General features: G+C 35.2%; 1 protein-coding gene and 1 long non-coding RNA gene across 3 annotated transcripts in view; both read right to left on the minus strand.

The window, feature by feature from the left end:
• The window catches only part of Kcnd2 (potassium voltage-gated channel subfamily D member 2), a 454,936-nt gene that overhangs the window by 262,379 nt on the left and 174,908 nt on the right, over positions 1–17,649 (minus strand). The window lies entirely within an intron of this gene.
• LOC141419944 (uncharacterized) overlaps positions 1–17,649 on the minus strand; it is a 112,953-nt gene that overhangs the window by 54,795 nt on the left and 40,509 nt on the right. The window contains exon 1 of one of the 2 annotated variants that reach the window (XR_012444678.1): positions 4,917–7,256. The exons of the other annotated variant lie outside the window; for it this stretch is intronic. This is a non-coding gene — a long non-coding RNA (uncharacterized lncRNA). Of the gene's footprint in view, positions 1–4,916; positions 7,257–17,649 lie in introns of those variants that run through there. 2 annotated transcript variants of the gene reach the window in all.

Below are 17,649 nucleotides of genomic sequence, written 5' to 3' on the forward strand. Positions count from 1 at the left end.
AGAAACTTGGATTTTGATGTTATATTTATTTAAAGAATGTTAAACTAATTTTCTTATACAAGAAAACCAAAATTTTAGAAACATCCAGTATAATTTTCAAATTAATTTTATTTCACATATTGTATGATCAATATTTTAAAATATTACACATATTGGTAAAATTTGTGTAAAGATAAAAGTTATCTCCTAGATCTGTAATTAAAAGAAACATTACTATATAAACACTAAGAATATGTTTAGTTGAGATTTAATTTAAAACCTGGGATTCTGTAGCATACATTGATATTTTTTCTGGATAAACAAACACCAATATAGCTGTGTATTAAAAGGATGCATTTCAAGCTTCTAAGGAGAAAAGTCATGAGGTTTTCTTTCCCTTTGTTTGTAACTGATGAAACTACATGCATGGAGCCCCAATACCATTTCTGCCACACTACAACCTTGAATTTTAAGTTGATATTGCCTGTAGTCAAGTGTGAGTCATGAATTTCAATACATTTCTTTCAATCGTTCCGTACAGCAAAGATGCAGAAAATACTTATCTCCCCGGTTAGCATCAAATTCAAATGAATTTCATCATTTGAACCAAGGAGAGCACTCTAAAGTATTATCCTTCCTGTACAACCACATAATAGGGGAGAAAATATTAATAGTTTCATGCATTATTAAATTAGAGAGGATCAAGTTTTCCTTATATATAACTTGGACATAATTATAAAATCTACAATATCTGTTTTCTGAGCTTGTCTAAGAAAGATAAAAGCTCCTGTCTCTCAAGTCTGATAGGGTACATTATAGCCAGAGGCCAGTACAAGAAACTGTTACAGAACCAGGGATAGGAATTGCTAGCAGGGTTTTTTTTCCTGTTCAATTTTTAAAGCTATAATTATATTATTCAAAAATATTTATGGAAAATAGAGTAGTAGAGATTTAATTTTTTTAAAGTTATTTAGTTTTCATTCTACACCAGAAAAAGAGGACTTTCTTCATGATTTATTATCTGAGGATAAACCAATTTCCATATTTCCATGGCATAAAGAAAAGATGGAAATAGTGGTACCTGCTTTTACCCATATCCCTACATAAAGTGATAATACACTTCAATGACTAATTCTTGCCTAAAAGTTGACAAAACTTATTACTGATATCGATGGTGTAGCAAGTATGACTAAGTGATAATTTATGGATGATGTAAGGTTAATTTAAATGTATGACATAAGTGATAATTTATGGGTGACAGGAAAATTTGAAAGTGTCACATGCAATATGACAATAACATATCTTCCATGTCTGTAGTATACTTTACTACTACAAATGTTTTACAGCTTATTTCTGACCTGGGTAAGAGCTAGGAGTAATTCTAAGAGCTTGCACAGAGGTTATATATGACATTGTCCTTAAAAAGTCTATTTCTTATTTATTTTTGCTCCAAATTATTATTGATTTAATATTTTGACTTTTGTATAAAAGGGATAGCATTCATAGTAAGAATTTTTTAAATGACAGCTAGTTATGAGAAATAAATTGAGAGGTTTGTGACCAGAATTTGGAAAAGAAAGCAACTCCTTTAAGCTTTGTGTGCCTTGTAATAATTATAGATACTCAGTCTGATCGTACCTCTTTACCATGAACTTCAAACAGGAAATATCCAACAAATGTTGCTGAGTTATTCAAATAGTTCTGTGTTAATCTAACTAACTCAGCTCCAGATAAATGCTATTCCAACTCATCTAGCATGGGTGACTACAGCTCTTACCCAGATCAGTTACCTCAGACAGTGGGTAGTTCCAGCAATTCTACTCTCTTCCTTTTACATTTAGCTAGTTGTTCTTTGTGATGTAAATTTACTGAACTTGCGTGGCAAACGAACAAATAGATCAATCAAAATACTAGTCACAATGAAGGTTGGATGGTAATTTTCGCTTCATAATTTTTTATAATATATACTATAAGTATATTCAGATTGTTTGCTCTTTTGGGGGTTAATAAACTTTATTTTTATAGAATAGCTTTAAGTTCTTAGCAAAATTGAGCATAAACTTCAAGGAATACCAATTTACCTACGTGTTCCCAAATGTATACATACTGCCCCCAAATTGATATTTGTACCACATGTGCATTTGTCACAACTGACAATGATGCATCAGTCTCTAAGGTCCACAGATTGCATTCAGGTTTAGTTGTTGGTGCTCTCTGTCTCTTAAAATTAAATGGTAGTGCTTCACTGTTTGAATGTCACTCCAAGCTACTGGATGCACAGCTGGTTAGCAGATAGTTAGGTAGTTAGCATATAGCAAGGTAGTATCATATAGTAAGAACACTTCTAAACTGCGGTAGCTATTGAATCCTTCCCTATTTTACACAACTCTATCTTAACATTTGTGTGCTGATACTAGGCCTCAGGGAAGGATGTGCTGGTGTTGGGGAATGATTCAACTATTTCTAAAAACATCCTGTGGTGATGGCTACCTAATTTACCATATGAGGCCAACCCTGTAGGTTGGCATTTGGAAAGGTTAAAGACTACGCAAAAGCTTAGAGTCAACTGTGATGCTCAAACACAGCAGCTATCCTTATGGTTTAGATACCTCTTTCTTTTCTTTTTATTGATTATAATTTCATTCTTCTTTTACATTAGGTTGTGTTGTTCCATAATATAAGTCAACAAAAATTTCCTTTGGAAAGAGATAGGGTATAATGAATAGTTTGAAAATAGGAGTAGGTATAAAATTAGTGTAATTATGTAGAAAAGCAGTATTTCTTACCTACTTGCTCTTTCCCATCACCCCCACCACCACATGTGTATATGTGCACTCACACACATTCGCACACAATATGGCAAAAAGTAAACAACTTAATAGGGCTCATCACACGTGTAGAGACAACAGGGTGGCTATGCAGCTCCACATTATTTACTTTTCGAACTTGTTAAGTAATAACTATTTGATGAGTTGACATGTATTTGAAAGTGCCTTTCTTAGTCAAGCATTGTTATAGACTCTGAAAAGACAAGAATTTTTGCTTTCAGTAGTTTACACTCTGAATAAGCTAAAATTTGCTTATTCTGTGTCATGCACTTTTTAAATTCATGTGTTTTAAGCCTCACAATCACCCATTCCTATAGGACCTATTAACAAAGATGAAAAATCTGAGGTATTGAAAGGTTAAGTGACTTGCCTGTAGTCACAAAACTAGAAAACAGTGATGCTGAGTTTCAAACTGGGATCATTCTTCTCCAGGTTGTGTGCCATCAACACTTACATAACAAGTCCCTCACAGAAACTTAAAAAAGGAAACTTCTATAGAGTAACTACCTGTTGAATACAGACACATTCTTTCCTAATAGAATAAGGAGTATATTTTCCTAATAGAATAAGGAGCATATTCACTTCTGAAACTTGCATTATCTGTCTGGCCATAACCATTCTCTGAGTGTTTTCAGTACATGCTTTGAGACATAATGATTTGATTTAGTGGGAACATTATCATTTTGTTTTCTTCTGTCTTAATTTCTTTTTTACCAAATTTAACCAATTTAGTGATTTGTGGAGGGCAGTACTTAGTAGTGCTATAATGTCATAGCACTTCTGTATGGGCACCCTAAATTTTATCCTCTTACAATAGTGCTTATGACCATACGATGATTGAATGTAAAGTAGCTTAGAAGAAGAGAGCAAAAAGGCACTCCTTCCATACATTCCAGTCACAGCTCCACCTGGCTCTGATATTTGACATTGGAGTCAGTCACTTAAGCTCTGAGAATCTACTTCTGCCTTTAAAAAGAAGCTACTAACCAATGAGACTAGAGTAAGGATCAGATGTGGTAAATGTAAATAAAAATGCCTTGATGTTTTCAAACTTTAAGTTACAAATAACCTAAAGAAAGAGATAGACCACCTGGCCTGTCACATGTTAAGTGCATTGTTCAAGGTCATTGTAGATTCACATTTAAGGGAAGTCAAAATGAAATGATAAAGAGAAACACTGAGTGGATCTCAGTCACTCAACAAATGTTAGTAACTTTATTTTCCTCATGATATGCATACACTATCATATATCCCTGTGTATTTATGCACAACTCTAAGGACTAAATTTAAGACAACAGAAATATAATTATCCCATTTCCTAAGGCATAATGTTTTTTAAAAGATTTATATTCCTTTTTATCCTTTACTTCTGAACATAAGGCTTTTCTAAACAAAAATGCCTAAGAAGGATTAGAATTTCCTACAACAATTCATAGAGAATAAAATGTCCAACGCTTAGTTTTGGTATCTAAAACTAGGTCCTTAATGGTTAAAAGTGAAAGCTTTGAAGTGAGGAGATGATCAAGGTCATGCTTAGCAAAGACTAGAATGAGAATATGCAGAAAAGCAAATGACTTTCATACGCCCTCCTTCCTTTCCCTGGAGAATCTAGATGAGGATCACATGCTGAGGTAAGGGGATCCCGTGAGGGGTTGTTAGCTGAATGAGAGAAACAGAAAGGGCATACAACACTCCTGCTTCTACTCCTCATCAAAAGCTCTGAAAACAAGCCACCCCTCAGATGACCTGGTGCACCTCTGCACCTTCCATGCACTTGGCAGAGCAGAATGATCAGGCAGTGGATGGCCTGAGTTGCCATGCAGTATCCACACCTTTCTACCCCAAAGCTGTAGCTGGGAATCCACCAGAGGGGGCACCACTGAGAAGGGTGTGGTTCAATGGTTTCGTAGAAAGAATAGTGCTTTGTCCAAGCTGCAGCTGACAAGGAAGCACAGCAAAAGTAGGGAGTATCATGGGGAAGTGACAGCTTAGGTGAGTGAAACACCTGCAAGGGTCATTATTGGGTCACATTCACTTGTTACCTGACTACAGATTTCCATCAAGAATGACAAGAGGATAAGCAGCAACTGCCTGGATAAAGAACCCTACCCTCAAGTCTCCAGGAGCTGAGGATTTCTGCCATGTCTTCCAAGTCTCCCTTCTTTCTATCCAGCCAGAAGCGTCCACTCTCTCCCAGGGCAGAGAGTGACTAGCCTGAGGAGGGAGGGGAAGATTAAGACATCGCATATTTTTATCCATGAAAGATGAATATTCCTACACATTGTTACAATTGTTGAAGTAAAAAAAAAAACACTTTGGGTTGCATTAAGTTAATTTATTTTCATCAACCCATGCCTAGTGTATACAAGAAGGGGGCCTGGTAAACTATAGACTTAAAAAAATTGCATTATCTCTAAGTATGAGTTGGTATTTAAGAGAAATTTGCTGTCCTAATATAAGAATAACTGGGAACAGAGGAAGACATAATATTAGGTGGGGTAATCAGTGTTTTGAAAGGTGACAGTTGAGCTAAATGTCATTAGATTAGAAAGACTTGGCCAAATGATCATAGGGAAAATGCAGCATCCCCGAACCAAGAAACCTGACCTGGACTCTCTCCCGTAAAGAAGTTTTTTTTGTTTCTGTTACCAGACATACTGTTCTCTGTGAGAGTGACTGTGAAGGGACCATCATCCAATACTGCTTTGGATCACATTCTATAAACCACCAGCACAACCACAAGCTCCATACTTGCCTTTCTCATGCCACCTCAGCACCAAGTGTTGTCTATCTGAAGCGTGTACAACTAAGCTTCACCATTGCTTCCCTCCTAAAGCTGGGATACTTGCTGGCCAGGGCCAGTGGTGACTAGAAAGCTTCAATACTATGGTCAGCTTCCATCTACTCTTGCTATGAACTTCTAACTGTGATTGTCCACATTTCGACAGATGAATTTTTGGTTTCTGTTTCTGAGTCCGTGTTTATTAACTGGTCACAATTCTTTGTGGTCACTTACTTTCTCCTTCTTTTGGATTGTAGCCCCAATGGGTTAGCCATTCCTGAATGTCTTCCCTGCTATATCACTTGTCTTCAAAGACTTACTTAAAACGATTGCCAGTCCTGTATTTCCAATAGTTGACACTATTAATGTATCCTGCTGATTCCTAAGTTTCCAGAGTCACGTTCTGTCTGTTGCAAAGTCTGAACTTATCACAAGACTCTAAATATCCTCATAGTTAAAAACAAGCCAGCTAACTAATCAACCAAACAATCTGTGGATACTATATTTCAATTCTCACAATAATTTTGTGCAGAAAATATTAGCACTATTTTACAAGAATTGGGGGCTAGGTAATGTAAATAGTTCATGACAAAAAACTGAGGATGAATATTCACTATTGAAAAATATTATGCTAAACCCCCTGTACTCTCCACTATGCCACAGGGAGCTAGAACTCCACGTACTCGCTCATGTATTTTTTCCAGTCTGCTATTTGTAGTTGAAGTTGGCAATATTCTGGAAGGTTCTTTTTGGCAAGGTCTTTCTATCTCAACAATTAGAAGCATTATAACCTCAAAATAACATCACTTTACTAAACCTGTTTCTAAAAGGCACATATTAGTAGTAATCACTGTAGTGAGATAACACTTAACATATAATAAATGTCTTTTCTAACAGTTGTTATTGGCCAAGTATTCTGTTTTGCCATTTTTGATCCTCCCAATCTCTCTAAAGGCATGCTATTCATTTTCCTACATTTTGCTTTACTAAATATAGCCATATTATTACAGCTTGCTCCAACACTTTATATTCCTTAATATCAAAAATATACTATAAAATATTTGACATTCAATCTAATATTCTGAAATTGAGGATAGAATTCAGTATCCTGTCCAACAGAGCTATTTTTCAAATGAATAATGTTATCTTGCCATCATCAGTCTCCTCATGACATAGACCTGGAGGACATTTAGGATGAGATGATGGTAAATTAAAGTCTTAGAGAGATTAAATAGCTTGACTGTGAGTGAAGCAGACAAATAGCAACAGTAAAGAGCTCAAATTTCTATGCACTCATTATTACAATGCTTACCCAAGTCAAAAAAAGGTACACTTTGCCTTTGTGGTATCAAATGTGATTCCATACTTATGGTGTCAGTATTTTGTGCATGTGTTTTCTGCTTGGAGATATTTTGATAAGAGTCTTTTCTTCCATTTACACAATTGGGGGAGTGTATAATTTATATTCCAGGGAACTCAACCATAAGTTGTTATTTGTACATGTGTCCACAATGTACAAAGGATCAGTATCTTGTATGAAAAGTTAGCCATATCTTCAATTAAAGAACAACTGGACAGTGAAGTTTATAACAGTTCCTCAAGTACTAGCAAGAAACAAGAAATAAGAAAGTAGTATTTCCTAAGACATTAAGACATAGTGCTCACTCACACATTCTTTATTTACACAATGTAGAGTAATTGAGTATTGTTTTCCTATAATTTGAACAGCTCATTATATCAGCATATTATCCAACCCCAGTATACTTGTTGTTTATTAATTGGTCAATTATAATATCTAATGGTTTTAATATTATACACAAAGAATACCAGATTTATTTTTTTCTTATTTAAGTTAGGGAGATATATATGGAGAGTTATTAGATGATTTTAATTATATATTTTGAATATGAAGTCACATAATATCACATACATGAGACTATAAAAAGTTTCCACGACATCCATCCTCCTCTCTTCCCTTTTGCCCATTATGATATTTCTTATTTAATGCCTTTCCTAGACTAGTTATTACTTCTTACAGAAACCTAAACTCTCTAAGCTTTGGGAGGAAAGTTCAAAGTTACTTCCTCATTTCTGTTTATTATTTTGGGTGAAAGTGGAAAAAAGCAACAAAATAACGTCCTCACTAAAATGCTGTTGGAAACTGAATGAGGAGCTGTGGAGAAAGGAGAATATCCTTTGCACAGTTACGCTTGAGAAGCTGTTATTGCATGAGATACAGGACATGAAATATCAATCTACATGAAAGAAGAGGTGAGCAGTGCCTCATTTGGAGAAGTGCTTGAGAGCTGGGTGGAAAACGAAGTGACAATTTTCAGGAATAAATGTCCTGGACTTATGAACATTACTAGTTGACAGATCTTTAATACTGTACAACTTATTTAATATACATATAAAACTTATGCTTTGTTTTGAGTAGTTATAACTGATAACTGTACTGATAAAAGGCTATGCAAAGTTAGAGTTTTGTTACTCTAACGTATCTTAGGAAAGAGGCATTACACTTACCAACTTCCATATCAAGCGTAGAAAGAATATTAGTCGTATTACGACTAAAAAGAGAACAATTTCAGATATCATGTCAGTCTCAGGATCTAGACTCAATGTTAGTTATGTAAAAAGTGAAATGAAATTTTATTGTGTCTCACCCTATTGCAGATAAATTACTAGCCATAATCTCAGGTCTCAGAGTAATATTCTTAATCTGTATAATAGGCCAAGAGTGACACTTTTACACTATTAAAAAGAGCTTAGAACTTCAGTCTTTCTATTTTTTTCTTTCATGAAACAGATGAAAGATTCGTGACCTGTCATTTGAACAACTCTGACACAAGTATTATGCAGTTAGTTGTGTACTTTTCAATTTAACCTACTCATTTCACATTTATAATTATTTCAGTCACAAAGATTCACAAGTGGTCTAACAGGGAAGATGGGAAGAATTTGGGGCGGATTTTTTCCATCCCAACTCATGGCCAAAGTCCGGAGCTGTTAATTTAGTTTTTGACTCTGTCATATTCCACTGGAGCTTCCTGGGGAAATATCCTATGCATCTGGCAGCTAAAAACAGACAGGACGAGAACTGGGACTTGAGCTCCCAATCCTCTACTGAAACAGAACATTGACTAATGATGACTTCTCTAACAACATTAGTACTGTTAGACTCTCCCATATTCTTTTGTTGAAGTTTTCTGACACTAGGGAACTAAGAATGATCTCACAGCACATATTTAATGCTAAAAAGCTGTGCATTTACTGAAGGCACTTAAAATTCCAAAATGAAATTATATGTAGCATTTTCTGTAGAGCAGAATTTAAATATGCCACTCATGAACAGGATCATGAATTCCATCTTACTTTCAAATACACATCTTTATAGCATTATATTCAGCTAATAACCAAACCTATTCCATTACAGAGGTATGACAAAGGTGAAGTGCTGAGCGTCACAAATGAAAGGATCCAATTCATCTATGTTTTGTGAATTACTCATGCTTGACATTTGAGGAATTTATGCCAAATAAAATGCATAATGGATCAAAAGTAACTTTTCAACTTAGTTTTCAAGCACCGGGATGCAAAGTTTAAGAGTGGTACCTTGTGTGTGTGTGTATGGGTGTGTGTATACACACCATCTCCATAAAGATCTTTCTAGAATATGTTATTATTTTTCAAGAGCCATGTTTCCTAAGTGAATTCTAATATGGAAACTAGGATTTCACAGTCAGCAGTATCCGTGCTTTCAGTCAGGGATCAATGAAGAATAAGCCTGAAGCTGGGCCTATATCCCATGCAATCTCATTATGACAGGTTTCTAGGAAATCAATCTGTCTGCTGTTTATTGCACATTTCTCAGATAGATCACATTGAAATTCAGCCCTTAAGTTCTTCAACTCTCATTCCATAGAAAACAGCAACAGTGGAACCAATTCAGTGTTAAAAAACACATAAATATGTAAATAAAATAGTAGTATATAGATAGGCTTGTTGTTGCTATGGCCCTTTAACTATCCACAAAAGAATACAATTTTCTAAAAATATGCCACTTAGTTGTTCCCAGAAGAAATGTTGCAAGTATAAATGTGGGAGCTTTTATAGAAATTCTCAGTAGAGAGCCATTACTACATAGGGTCTGGGGAATGCCAGAGGTCTGCATCATGGATAAGTTAGTGACATTAACTGAGGCATCTTTAATGATGTCATTGAGAAAGCCTTTTATTCCCCAGTGTGCTTTGCAGAACACCGTATTACAGTAGCGGGACTTCATTTGTTACTTACTCTAATGCTGAAAATAAATTAGTAGTTTTTTTTAATCTTATTCACCTAGCTGTGAAATGAAATTGTAAGAAAGAGTTAAGTACTTAGTTAATGCTTGTGAGGGATTTAAATGAAAAACAAAAAGTTTAAATAGATGAATGTTGTTTCCTATACTTATATGGAATCAAAAATCTTTCACACCCCAATCATTAAGCCAGCTACAAACATTCCCCCAGAGAGAAATTAGTTTGCAATCAACTTCTCCTTTAACAGAAGCTCAAAGATTCCAGAGCCTACCTTGATGAATGCAAGTTTGTATATATGTATAATTGTCATTTGTCAACACTAATGTTAACAGTGAACTTCGTAAGTGCCCATTAAAAATTCTCAGTGAGGTCTGATTTTTCATTGCACAAATACTACAGGAGTATCTTTATGGATTTATGTTCCAGATGGTTGCACCATCTGGGAGCAAACTTTCATTGTCTAATGGTTTCTTGCTACATTTGCATGTATTAGAGATCAACACCCACTTCTAGTTGCAATCATTTTCTTTCCTGCACCAGTGTTTAGTAGAATGTGTGTTGTGTATACCTTTTGCAACTGATCATAGATGACAAAAAGGAGTAAATAGGCTTCAAGTTTCATATGGCTAATAGAATGCACAGCAATAAAGTGACCTCCATTGACCATTTTCAAATGAGAGATTAGCCACATTTGTGCCAAACTTGACGCTATATTGTATGAAATATGTATTCCAAACAGGTTGAGTCTGCCACTGCGTTCCCTTGTTAATGTAGACTTGCCAGATGGTTCCAATGAAGCCTTATTTTCTTGAGAGGCTACATTTAAAGAACACCTGATGGCCTCCAAATGTACCAGCAATTAAGCAGCTAGATTTTCTAGTAGATTTATAAAAATGAGAATAAGATGAAGTAAACATCAACTACCACATTTCCCTTCTTTTAAGGACACTGATCCTATTATAGTCCAGTCTTGAGAATCAAGAACTTGATGGTAGGCCGTTCTCTCTTATTCCACATATCATAACTGGAGTTTAGCTTATGTTCAAGAAAAATATTCACCAAATATAATTCTTCCCCTCTATCCCATCATCTAACCAAATGTCATTCTCACCATATTGTCATAGTATTCGTTTTATCATATCATGATGGACTTAGTAATGCCCTCCCAAAGATGCCCCTACCCTAATCACTGGAACCTATGAGTAGATTATCTTATATGACAGAAGGAGCTTTGCAAATGGATAAAATGAAAGATCTTGAGATGAGAGAACTATTTTCCTTTATCCTGGTGGATTCAGTGTAATCATAGGAGTCCTTCTAAGACGTGAGAAAGTCTAAGTCATTAGAAGAAGATAGGATGATGGGAGCAGAGGCTGAAATGATGCACTTTAAAGATGGCTAAGGAACCATGAGCTAAGGAACATAGGAGGCTATAAAAAGATGGAAAAGATAAAGGAGTGGATTATTTTTCAAGCCTCCAGAAAGAACATAAGACTGCTGGGTACCTTGATTTTAGCACCATAAGACTCATTTCAGATTTCCAGATTCTAGAACTGTGAGTAAATCTGTGCTGGCTTAAACACTGATGGCTGGTTAATTTGTTACAGTGACATTAGGAAATAAAAACACATATTTTTAGTGTCTGTTGGGCACAAACACTTTTCCCATAATCTTGAATTATTTTACTGTAAAAACAATCTATTAAAAAGGACGGTTTTGCAATGAGGGAGAATAAAGGCTGCAAGGAGGAATGATGTTGAGAAGATGAGAAACACTGGGATGTAGGCTACACATGGAAAGATTGTCCTCAGACACATGATGCTTGAATTCATTGCTTGGCCATTAGTCATAAGAATATAAAGTGCTGTGCTGTCTCTCACTACCAATCTATTTAAGTTTTTATTCCAAACCTATGAACAGTAGTACGCTGTTTTCTTCCATCTTTGAAAGTTCCTATTCTCCAGGATCCCATTAGCAGACCACTTCTTTCTCTCCATTGGAACTCTCAATATTATTTCTCAGTCATATCCAACTCTAATTACAATTATCTTTATTGACTGCTTAATCACCTTTTAGGGAGGTGATCCTCAGCCAGGCATCTTTCCCTCAGAAGTGGCAGGCAGTACTTGGACGCGCTCTGTTTCTCTCAACTTGGAAGTATTAGGAGAAACTACTATCATTTAATAGGTAGAGCTCAGAGAAGGCTGCAAAATTCAGACTGACTATGTCTTAGTCACAATACTTAGGAGTGGAACTATTTTAGATTTTTGGGATTTCTTTGGATTTTGGAATGTTTGCATATATATAATGATATAGATATTATAGGGCTAATCCCTAAGTCTAATTATGAAATTCATTTATGTTTCATATACATCTCACATACATGGTCTGAAGGTAATTTCACACAATATTCTTAATGTGCCTGTGTTTTGAATATAATAAATCACATAAGGTCAGGATTTTCCACTTGTGGCATCATGTCGGTGCTTAAAAATTTGCAGGTTTTGGAGCATTTCAGATTTCAAATTTTCAGATTAGCGATGTTTAGCCTATATCTTACAATGCATGTGACAGTTCCCTGGGGCAAAGAATTTTCCATCTCTAAATGTCAATACTGCTGCTGTTGGCTATTTAGAATACTCCAACTAATATTACAGCATTCACTTCCCTGTAAGTTAAGCTTCTTGAAAGAGTTTTCTTCACCCATATTGTGTCCTCTCTTTACTTATTAATAGTAAACAGATTTCCACTACTAGGGTCTTGTGTTTTCCCTTAAGAGAGAAGGTAAATCATTCATATACATGACTTTAAATACTATCAATTATAAGCAATGCTCTCATCACCTATTTGTATTTAATTTAATTTTATGTGCAGTTAGCCATTCTTACTCTGAAGCTTGTCAGGCAGATGGGTCTAACTTCTTGCTAGACATGCTTTGTTTTAAGCACCTCAAACTGCACATACACAAGCTAATCTCATTAGTTTAGTACTGAAGCTCACTCCACTTCATGCATTCCTCATTTCTCATCCTCAAATTTCTTCACATCTTTGATCTTTTGTTTTCCTTTTCATTGTCCTTTCACTGACCTTCATCTACTTAACTTGGAAAAGATACCTATTACTTAAATCCAGTTACATTTCTTCATGGAAACCTCTCTTGACACTGCTAAATGCTGAGTGCTCATCTTCTGCTACATTAATTACACAATTTGCTATATGGTATTAGCTACATTAAAAAAAAGTCTATGAAATGAAATTGCATGGCATTTCCTCATACAAACCTAAGATGAATGCCGTTTGCCTGTTTAGATGTAAGCACACTAGACATTCCTAACTTGCTTCACAATATGACACCAATTTTCAGGCTTCATTGCCACTACCATTTCTTTCCAGGATAGTCTGTATAGAAGGCTTTCCTGAGTAAGTGTAGTGTATAGAATTCTAGGACACCTCCCATGATCTTGTCCCACGATTATGTTAGCTGACATCGCAAAAGAGATTTTACTGATTAAAGTTAAGGTTGCTAACTGACCTTCAAATATGGAGATTATGTGGGCACCCCTAACCTAATCACACAAATTATTTAAAAGCAGAGAATTTTCTCAGGTTAGAATATGAAGTTACAGTCATCTGAAACTTGAGGGTTCCAAGTTCCTTTATTGGCTTTGAAAAGGAAAGAGGCCACAGGAAAAAGAAGGTAGGTGGATTCTAGGAGCAGAGAATAGTCCCTTGGCCACTGGCTAGCAAAGAAGTAGGGACTTGAAGTCTGCAGTTACAAAGATCTGTATTCTGCCAATAGCTAAATGAGATTGGAAGTAGATTCTTCCCCACAGCATCTAGACAATAGCTGAATTTAGCTAACAACTGGATTTCAGTCTTACGAGATTCAGAGCAGAAAATACAGTCAAACTAGCTTAGACTTTGATCTGGAGAACTTGGAGATAGTAAATGCTAGTTTAAAGTGACAAATTTTATGTTAATTTGTTAGGCAGCAATGAAAAAGTAATAGACTAAGCAAACCACAAATCTCCCTCCAAGTCAGTGAGTGAATCACCCCATTCTATATCATATTTCATTTGGCTACTGTGGTTGCTGAATTATTTCCTGTCTCATCCATTAGATTTCAAGCTGCTGAAGCTAGGCATTGTGAACCATTCACATAATATCCAAGGAATAAAAAAACATGAGACTGAAAATAGTCCTAGGACAAATAGTCACACTATTGGTTTGGGTCTTTCAAAATGAAAGTTTTATAACCTTGACCAGTCAAATCAAACTATCTAACTGAAGTAAAAATGAACTCAGACAGATGCAAGACCCTGACAACCCAACTGATATTTAGGCCTAGTCTAACTGACAGCTGAATGAAAGGAGGAGGCATTTCTGAGACATGCTATGGAGTGTCTCAGTACCTGCTCTTCAAAACAAAAGGCTCAACCCTAAGAGAAAGTGTCCAGTGAGAGTTCAAGAACGGACTTGCATAGCTCTTTGTATTCAAAGATTTCATGTATGTGCTTAAAAGTCTAAGCCATAATTTACTAGTCCTTTTTCTAGGATTAATATAAGCAGCAATGTCACCTTCAATTTTGATAAACTGAAATATTAGTGGTAAAAGATATGAAAATAGAAGATGTCTCCTTTGTTTCTTTCTGCAAATCAAATACTTTGGCTGCTGGTAAAATTCACCGTATAATTTTTCAACCCGAAAGAAGGCTGGCAGTTGAATGATTTTAACTACATAAATTTGGTACTTTATTTTAAAATTATGCATCTTGTATTAGACTACATGACATCAAAATGTGAAAGAACTGGAGAGTGTGACCAAAAAGTATAGAATTCTGTTTAGCACAATTTGTATTACTGGTGATTCAATACAAAGTAATTTGCAAAAATAAAGCTTAATGCTTGCTTAGACGCCTATGTTTCTGAATTTGTAAATACAAATGTAAAAAAATGAAAAAGTTCTTAAGATAACTATTAGTAATAACACTTTAAGTATAAGCTGCAGTTACTTTAATTATTATATATTCTTCCATACTATCTCATCAAAATAGAAAATAATGGTATAATTTCTTTGTCTTGAAGGAATTATGTTCCAAAGTTTAAAATCATGATTGCATCATTTTCATGTATATGGGAAAAACTCAAACATAAATACTTGAGCAAACTATTAAGCTACATATTACCTTAACCGATTTTCACAGGACTTCACAAGAGAAGGAATAAGCATATGCTGAGGTAAGATTTGAGATTCTTGTGATTTGTTAGTGCAACACAGTCTATTTTTGTTGGACACATAGATGGTAAGACAGTTTGTAGTAGAGACACAGAAATAGGACTAAAGCAGAGAAAAACACAACTATTGATCTCAGTGGTTTATTCATCTTAATATCTGTGTACTTCATTGGAAATATGAAAATCAAGTACAGTGTTATGATTTACCTCATGAGTCTGTTTTGAAATTTTTTCATCTCTAGCATCTTTATGATAGTAATGTTTGTCTTTTATTTATTTTCATAGAAAGTTGTAAATCCTATGATTAAATAGGGATTATTATCATTTAATACAGGATAAACTGAGAAGTAAATGGAAGGGCTCAAGGTAGAGTATATATTATTTTATTTTCTATAACAGCAAAGTTGTAAAATCATTTTAATAGAATAATACTCATAAGTATAAGTATTATTAGTACAATAATATTCATATTATTCTATCAAAGGAGCATTACTAGAAAAAGAAATGTTTCTTCGTGGTCAGAGATGCATTATAATTAAGGTTTTCACTGTCTGTCCTTTTAAAGCGAGAGCACACAAGGGAGGGGTGAGGATAGGTAAGACACCTAAAAAACTAGCTAGCATTTCTTGCCCTTAATGCAGAGAAACTAAAGCAGATACCTTAAAGCAACTGAGGCCAATAGGAAAAGGGGACCAGGAACTAGAGAAAAGGTTAGATCAAAAAGAATTAACCTAGAAGGTAACACCCACACACAGGAAATCAATGTGAGTCAATGCCCTGTATAGCTATCCTTATCTCAACCAGCAAAAACCCTTGTTCCTTCCTATTATTGCTTATACTCTCTCTACAACAAAATTAGAAATAAGGGCAAAATAGTTTCTGCTGGGTATTGAGGGGGGGAGAAGAAGGGGGCGGAGTGGGTGGTAAGGGAGGGGGTGGGGGCAGGGGGGAGAAATGAACCAAGCCTTGTATGCACATATGAATAATAAAAGAAAAATGAAAAAAAAAAAGAAAAAAAAAAAAAAAAAAAAAAAAAGCCAAAAAAAAAAAAAAAAAAATATTTCATGTACCTGTAAATTTATCCTAACAAGGTGATGTTGGATGAAGCTCAAAGTCTAGAATCTGTACAAAAAGGGAGAGTGACAAGGATTCATTTTGGACTGTCTTCTTTTTAAAAAGGATATTCCTTTTGTGTGAAATTTCTCAAGTTTAATAACCTTGCATATTGGATTCCACTTCAGATACCAGTTTTCAAATATATATTGAAAACCTAACTCTATACTCCCCAAAACTCCAATTCATTTTTCTAGGAATTTTTGGAAAATACATTTTGAAATATGGAATTATTTGTACGGTGAGAGAGTTATACTAAAAATCTAAGGACTAGGAATGTAGCTCACTGGTAGAGTACTTTCCTAGAATGCACAAGGTCCTGGGTTTGATCCCCAGCATTACAAGACAAAAACAAAAACAAAACCCTGAAGTGAATCTATTAGCACTTTTTACCCAACTCAGGGTATTAGTCTTGTAATTCTATGTATTTCTTACACCTTAGAACCTTAGTTTTCATTGGGAGATGAAAATAACTTGGGGGAAATATTTTAAAGGCAGATGAATGTAAGTGTCCAACTTCCCCCAGTTCATTTTAAAGTTTCTTACGTTGACTAAGCCTACTCACTGATTTGTCAAATCTGCAGTGGAAAACTACAAGTACAGGAGTGGGAAGATTATGATTTTAGAAAGGTGACAAAAACAGAGTTAAATGGGAGCAGAAGTCTGTTTTTTTAAAACAGAAATAGCATTCTATATTTCAAAAAATAACACAATTTCCATTAATCTACATACATATTTATAGTCTTCTTTGAAAAAGCACTCCGAACCTCTTAGAAAACCTTGGCTGTTAGAGGTCTCCATCAGCTATATCACTTCAAATAGTTGCTCAAATATTTAGCAGCCTCCTTAAATGTCTAAAATCATTTATAAAGAGAACCAAATAACATGAATGAAAAGGAAACTCAAACAGACAGAGTTTCACAGTTTTGAACAGGGCACTGATGTAAGAATCTATGGATCCTAAAACAATATACGACCAGAGAAGGGTTAAGGGAGGGCAAAATATCTGAAATATCAGTTGTTTCTGTGGCTTGAAGACACAGCAGTGATGGAAGAAATGTTTTATCTGAGAAGGAAAGTAATTATAAATTGCTCTGGAAAATCTAAGGACAAAATGTCTGCTCTACCAAATATTTTTCACAAAGCAGAATGATCTTGGTGGCAGCTGACAAGCCACCAAGGCTAATTAACTGGTCCTGACAATAAGTACAAATCATCATAGGTGCTGGGGCTGGATCAGAAATGTCTTTAAGGGAGAGTGTTTGCAGAGCCACAACCAAAGGGGCCTCTAGGTAGCACATGTTTCATGGGAATTCAGGTCTCCAGGAAGCCTGCAGGTGCTGTGTGGCAGCAGAATAAAAGTCAGACACAAGTTTAACGATAAAGCATGAAGTAAAAACAAGAGACACTT

The sequence above is a fragment of the Castor canadensis genome, chromosome 2 (assembly GCF_047511655.1).
Source record: "Castor canadensis chromosome 2, mCasCan1.hap1v2, whole genome shotgun sequence".
Taxonomy (NCBI): domain Eukaryota; kingdom Metazoa; phylum Chordata; class Mammalia; order Rodentia; family Castoridae; genus Castor; species Castor canadensis.